The following is a 6,475-nucleotide window of genomic DNA, read 5'->3' as shown; positions in this document are numbered from 1 at the left end:
CCCACAGAAAAGGAAAGATAAATAGAAAGGAGAACAAAATTTAGTAAAATGATGCAAGGTAATAAAAATATTAACAATGAAAAATAATTTTAAAGAAAAACAGGTAACAAGAAGAATTATTAAATCTATGAAATGTTTTGTTATACTTTTTATGGTCATTTGTACCATACTGGACTAAAATCCTGTTTATCACATAAAGAGAGGCAGCAATACTACTATTTAACACAATAGCATCATTTTCAGTATTGAAACAATATTTCTTCTTTACTCAGTACATATATAATGGGATTTATTTATAGCTGGCTGCATCATTATTTAAGACTGTGGCATATGGGTAAGAACCTTTTCTGACCCAACAAAGTAGTAGGACAAATATATCACCTAAGACTCTAAGTCCCTGCCTGCTTCATACATCATTATCCCATCTTCATTACTATGATTTCATTTTTCAGACTCAAATTCAAGAATAAATCAAGACTTCCAACAAAATTTAGGAAACAGAGCCTGTATCCCAAGGTATAAGGTCCTGTGTGACTATATTGACAATGTAAACACACACACACACACACACACACACACACACACACACACACACACACACACACACACACACAATCCCTGATGTATCAAATAAGTTGTTGAATACATAGAGACCTTTGACAATTAAGTTCTTGTAGATTTAATAAACAAATATGCTGAACTAATTACTTCATGTGGTACATATTTGACGCTATTCCAGCAAAAAAAAAGTTCTTCCATTTAAAAGTTACCCATTTAACTTTTAGTAGTTCAGTTCTGAAGCAGTTAAATTTATAAACAGATACTTGTACACTTTGTGCAATGGGAGAAGTCAGCAAATGGTGAAAGGCCATATTTCTGCTCTTTAAGAGCCCCATCTTACTGGTTAAGGTGAAATAAAAGCTTAGCAGAAGTTCTGACTCATTTGTCTTCAAATTTGCATAATTTCCCATAATGTGTCACTATTTACTCAGGCATCTCCCTGTTGAACTCTCATTTTAAATATTTTATCATCTAGTTTTCCAATAGCAGCTGGATTTTGCTGTGAGATTATTCACCCTTTAATTTCATGGCTTAAATAGAAAACATTGATTTCATAGTTACATGGATTGGTTGAGAAGTATTTCTCATGTAATCAACACAGAACATCTCTCCTGACTTCACGCTCATGTGAACAATATATTGTTCAATTGGCCAAAAGTCACATGTCCTGGGTAGCCTCATTCCACATCTCAGACAGACAGAGAGAGAGAGAGAGAGAGAGAGAGAGAGAGAGAGAGAGAGAGAGATTGATTTAGTATTGCTCATATGTGTGTATTTTAGGACTGAAAATATGGTATTTGGTAACAAATCTACTTCATTGAATTTTTAATTGGTACAAAGACATGGCTCAGAGGTTAAGAGCACTGACTGTTCTTCCAGAGGTCCTGGGTTCAATACCCAACAACCATATGGTGGCTCACAATTGTGATATTTGGTCAACAATTGCTATATTGACTTCTTTCTTTGTCTTTGTGTCCAACAGTGTATTGTGTGAAATTCATATACCAATGCTCAATGTATATTTATAATTGCTGTATCTTTTTAATTAATTGTTTCCTTTATTAATATACAATGAAATTCCTTGTCTCTTGTGACTAATTTCATCTTGAATTGTGCTTTGTCTGATATGACTAGAACTATTTTAACTTACTTTTTTTTGGAATATAGTTTCCATCCTCTCTTTTTTGTGGTTGAGGGTGTGTATGTGTGTGCATTTATTTCATTTCAATTCTGTTAATAAAGAACTGTGTCCGTTTCATTTATTTGGAAAATAACTTCTATTGTTTGTCTTGAAAAATGTTTTTGTTGGATGTATACAGACGCACAGACATTATTTTCTTTTCATTGAAATATCATAGTCTTCTGTACTATGGTGAGAAGTCAGCATCCATTCTCAACATTTGTTTCATGAGTGTAATTTTGTTTGGCAGTATGGTTGTCTTCAATATTTTGTATTTATTTTCAGTCCACAGTTTGATTGTGAATGTGTCCTATTTTAACTTATTTTAGTTTTTTTTCAACTTAAGAAAAACCCTTTACAGTCCAGGTCTTTTATTTCTTTTTGTACATTTGGCCATGAGTTCATATGGCATGGGCTCTGGCAGCTCAGGCTCCTTCCGGTTAGTCCACACAAAGTGTGCCTCTCTGGGTGGCGCAGGCTGGCGCTTCAGCTGAACCCAGGTGCCCTTCTCCTTGGCTTCCTTCTTCTTCTGGTCGTTTTCCTTCGCCCGCTTCAGGAAGCTGCCTCTGCTCTTAGAGGGCTTGATGTGTTCGATCCGCACATTAATCCTGTTGGCAAGAATCTTGCCCTTAACTTGCTTGTTTACAATGATGCCCACGGCATGCTGGTTGACATTGTAGACTCTTCCTGTTTTGCCATGGTAACATTTATGGAGCATTCTTTTTTGAACAGTGCCCATTCCCTTGATGTCTACAATGTCACCCTTCTTGTAGATTGCCAAGTACGTGGCCAAAGGAACAACTCCACGCTTCCTACAAGGCCTAGTGAGTAGCGAGTGTCCCTCCTCTTCCCCTCTGTGTTCATCATTTTGGCAAGTCACTGGAAGATGGCTGCCGTGGCCTTATTTTAGTTTTTAAAAATTTTTCTTGTTTAGCAAATTGAAGTCATAAGTCAATAATTTCTATCATTTTTTGGGGGAAATTATCATCATCACTTTCCAATTTTCTCCCTCTCCCGGTAGCCTCTTCTATTTTTATAGTAGTTGATTTAATCTCTTTATCTGCTACATCCGTAACATGAGTCATCAGTGGATCAATTTTTATTGACTTTTTTTAACCCTTGACTATTTGCCACATTTTCTTATTTCTTTGTACAACTAATAACTTATTTTTGGACTGAATATTGTTTGTGGAACATTTTAATCACATTAAATTTTGTTGAATTTGGAAACCATTTAACTTTAATTGTTCACCTGTTATCTTGTGGCAGGTTAGGTTTTTATGTTTGTAAGTGAGAACTATTGAAATAACCCAGTATTTCCAAGCTTTTCCTAATTGCTGGGACTTGAATTCCAACTGTAATATCCCCCACAAAGAATGCAATTATGTCATTTGTAGGAAACTGGATGCAACTGGAGATAACCATATTAAGCAAATGAAAGCTTAACCAAATTATTTATTTATGCTCATAAAGAAGGCTATGACTTATTTTCTCTCATTTGTGTTTCCCAGATTTTATAGACACATGAAATCACGAATATGTATGTGGCATGGAAGTAGCAGTGGGGCCGTCTAATAGGAGAAAGAGGGCTGACAGGAGGAGGAGGGAAGGGAAAAAGAAGGGGAGATGGCATGGGAGGCATATGCTCGACTTACAGAATATGCTCCCATGACAATGTCCTTAAGTAACATGGTACCTTAGTGGTGGTAGATCAAGAGTAGCGTCACTGTAGTTCTTACTCTTTGGTGACAGCCATTCTGGTGTCTCAGCTAGATATTAAGGATGATGCTTGAGTACTAGGGAGTAGTATACTCTGGCTGGATCAGATTGCCAAAGATTTCTAGCACGGGATGACCCCAAGTACCTCTGAACCCTTGCCAACCTCATAACAGCTGCTGGCTAGAACATATATCCTACATTCTTCTCCACCCCCAGTACATGCAGAAATCATTCAACAGCCTTCGTCAGACTCCAAGGCTTCCATCTGTTCAGTTCCTTCCTTTCAGTGTTGTTCTGTTCAGGTTCCAGCCATGTTAGCTTCCCAGAACATTCACTTTAGCTTCTCTGGTCATTAGAATTTCTCTTGTGCTTGGCTTCGCTGTGCTTGAATTCCAGATCTCTGTGTTGTATTTAGGGAGTTGCCCTCAAAGAGAAAACTTTCTATTGTCCAGAGTGTGAAAATTACTGTTTTAGGTGTGTTTTCCAGCACTATGTCTGCTTCTAATCGGAAGGAAAAGCAACTGTCTATTTTGATCAGAAACCTTATTAGCTTTTAAAATCCCCCCTCACTGGTGTTGTTAGCAAACACTATACCTCCAGTTAGAGACATGGCGTATAATTCTAGCCCTTTAAATTAGTCCTCTTCTATTGTAATAATACCATTTCAAAATATACTGTATTTATTTGGCCTGAATTGGTTGAATTGGTAGAAAAGAAGTAATCTTCATGGACCGTTCTTAATGTTCATTAGTCTTTAATACTCTACCATGTAGCAGTTATATTTTTAGATTTGTTACTTGCTATTTTGTGAGCCTACTACTTTTCCCCACATGAATAAGCTTTCTAGTTTTTATATAATTAATATTTACTAGATTTTCCCTACAATTACAAAGAAACACATTCTACTATTTTTTGTGGAGATCAAATAATTCTTCACATGAAACCAGTGTCTAGTGAGGGAAGCAGACAAGGAAACATTATGGGCAATGTATCCAAGTTATTAACTATCCAGTGCAAGATGTGGGAAGTTGAGATAGAGGGAAGGATTACTACCTTTCTCACTGACATATTATCTAAGGTAATTATCTATTACCTTCTTTATTTGTTATTTTATTTATCTTTTAATCTCTATGCTCAAACTTTTGTATTTTTCTAACACCTCCCTTGATATTTATTTAGCACCCTCAAAGACAGTTCCTTTAATTTAATTCTTGCTACATCATCTATTAAAACACAAGCTTTTTCAGAAAGCATTTTATTCACAAATACAAATTCACAGAATTTTTGACAGGTCTTTTTTGATCACAGATTATAAACATGCGCTCACATTAGTGGGAAAATACACTTTTACTGTTTCTTTACCTGTGTAGAGAATAGAATAAAACACTTACTGAATAGATACTAATTTATGATTAATCTACAGTTAGGTATGCTATGACTGTCTTCTCAAAATATATGCTGCTATTGAAGGGATAGAGCAGAAATTCTTCCCTTCATTGACAGGCTCAGGGTCAGAATGATTCTATTTGATAGGTTAAGTGTTGACCTACAAAAGCAGAGAAAATGGGTCAGGAAAGAAGAGGTAAGCCCGATGAAAAGAACTTGAAGTGCTGTTGCTTTAGAATTATACAACTCCTAGGCTGATCAAAGAGAAGAAGGCCAAGGGGGTTCCTTCATGTGCTGGAAAAAGAAGTTTCAGAACATTCTCATGAAAACTAACCAATGATGTTGCTTCATGGATAACTGGGTTTCCTGGGGACCTTTCCTATATTTTTATTCCAGCATCAGCAGTTTAATCAGAAGAGCTTGTTAAAAGACTCTGTCTTGACTTTTCTTTATGCTGCTCTCTCACACACTGTTTCAAATCAACCAGTAAATGACAAACCTACATGATAATGTCTGAGCTCATTAATGTGAAAGGAAGTGGGAGACATCCGGAATAACAAGGAACAGGCCTCAAAAATAACTGCTAATTGATGAAGTACTAAGCAGTCCAAATGATGGACCTTTCTGGGTGTTATATTTAGTATGATTGGGATTCATCCATTTAAAAACTTTATTAAAGAGGAAATGGAAAAATTGAGTTTTAGATGAGTAAAATGTGCCTTTTAAAAATGAATAGGAAATGTGTATAAGATATTCAAATGCTTAGGAAGGTTATAAGACTGAAATCTCGGGTATTATATGTATCTAGGTCCTCTGAACTCTTAGCTTGAATTTCTTAGATTCCAAATAGTTTGAAGAGAAAAAATGTATTGTATTGGTAGTAAATATTTACCATTAGTGAACGAAAAGAACAATTTATATTTTCTGAGTCTTTGTGGCACAGAGTAATAAAAAGCAAGGAATTGAATATCTTGTATATGTTGATTGTTAAATTTAAGTATAAATAAGACTAATTGTATTAATATATTTATCACAGGGCTATAAACAATTTGACACGTTTGAATGACTTTTTAAGCCAAAGTTGCAAGTCTTCTGGCCATAATTCTCCATGTTGTCTTTGTTTTAAGATTGATTCAATATGAAATTTTCTAATCTGTAGCACTATACTTCTTGGATTCATGTCACACCTCTGTTTAGTGATTGAATCTCTATTTGCCATAGTTTACTGAATTTTTAGGTGAATAAATATTATATATTCCTTTTGGTGTTGTGAGAACTTAGTGAAATTTAGTATAAAATGTGTAAGATAACATTATACATAAAATATTTTAATAAGCTGAGCGGTGGTGGCACACACCTTTAATCCCAGTACTTAGGAGGCAGAGGCAGGCGGATTTCTGTGAGTTCAGGACCAGCTTGTCTACAAGAGCAAGTGCCAGGACAGTCTCCAAAGCTACACAGAGAAACCCTGTCTTAAAACAACAAAAATGCTCAATAGATGGAAGTTATGTTATTCACCCAAATGGAAACTCAATGAAGTCATATAGTATCATCACTTATAATTGCATGCCAAATAATTTTCCAGTGCCAGACACATAGTATACATATGATAAATAAATGATTCCCAGA

The 6,475-nt window shown here is 35.4% G+C and overlaps 1 pseudogene; it reads right to left on the bottom strand.

Annotated features, from left to right (window-relative positions):
* Positions 1-2,082: 2,082 nt before the first annotated feature.
* On the bottom strand, positions 2,083-2,608 carry LOC100756634 (annotated as a pseudogene).
* Between the last annotated feature and the right edge of the window lie 3,867 nt (positions 2,609-6,475).

This window comes from Cricetulus griseus, chromosome X (genome assembly GCF_003668045.3).
Source record: "Cricetulus griseus strain 17A/GY chromosome X, alternate assembly CriGri-PICRH-1.0, whole genome shotgun sequence".
Taxonomy (NCBI): domain Eukaryota; kingdom Metazoa; phylum Chordata; class Mammalia; order Rodentia; family Cricetidae; genus Cricetulus; species Cricetulus griseus.
Note: the sequence above shows the minus strand (reverse complement) of the source record. Positions and strands in the feature narration are given on the sequence as shown.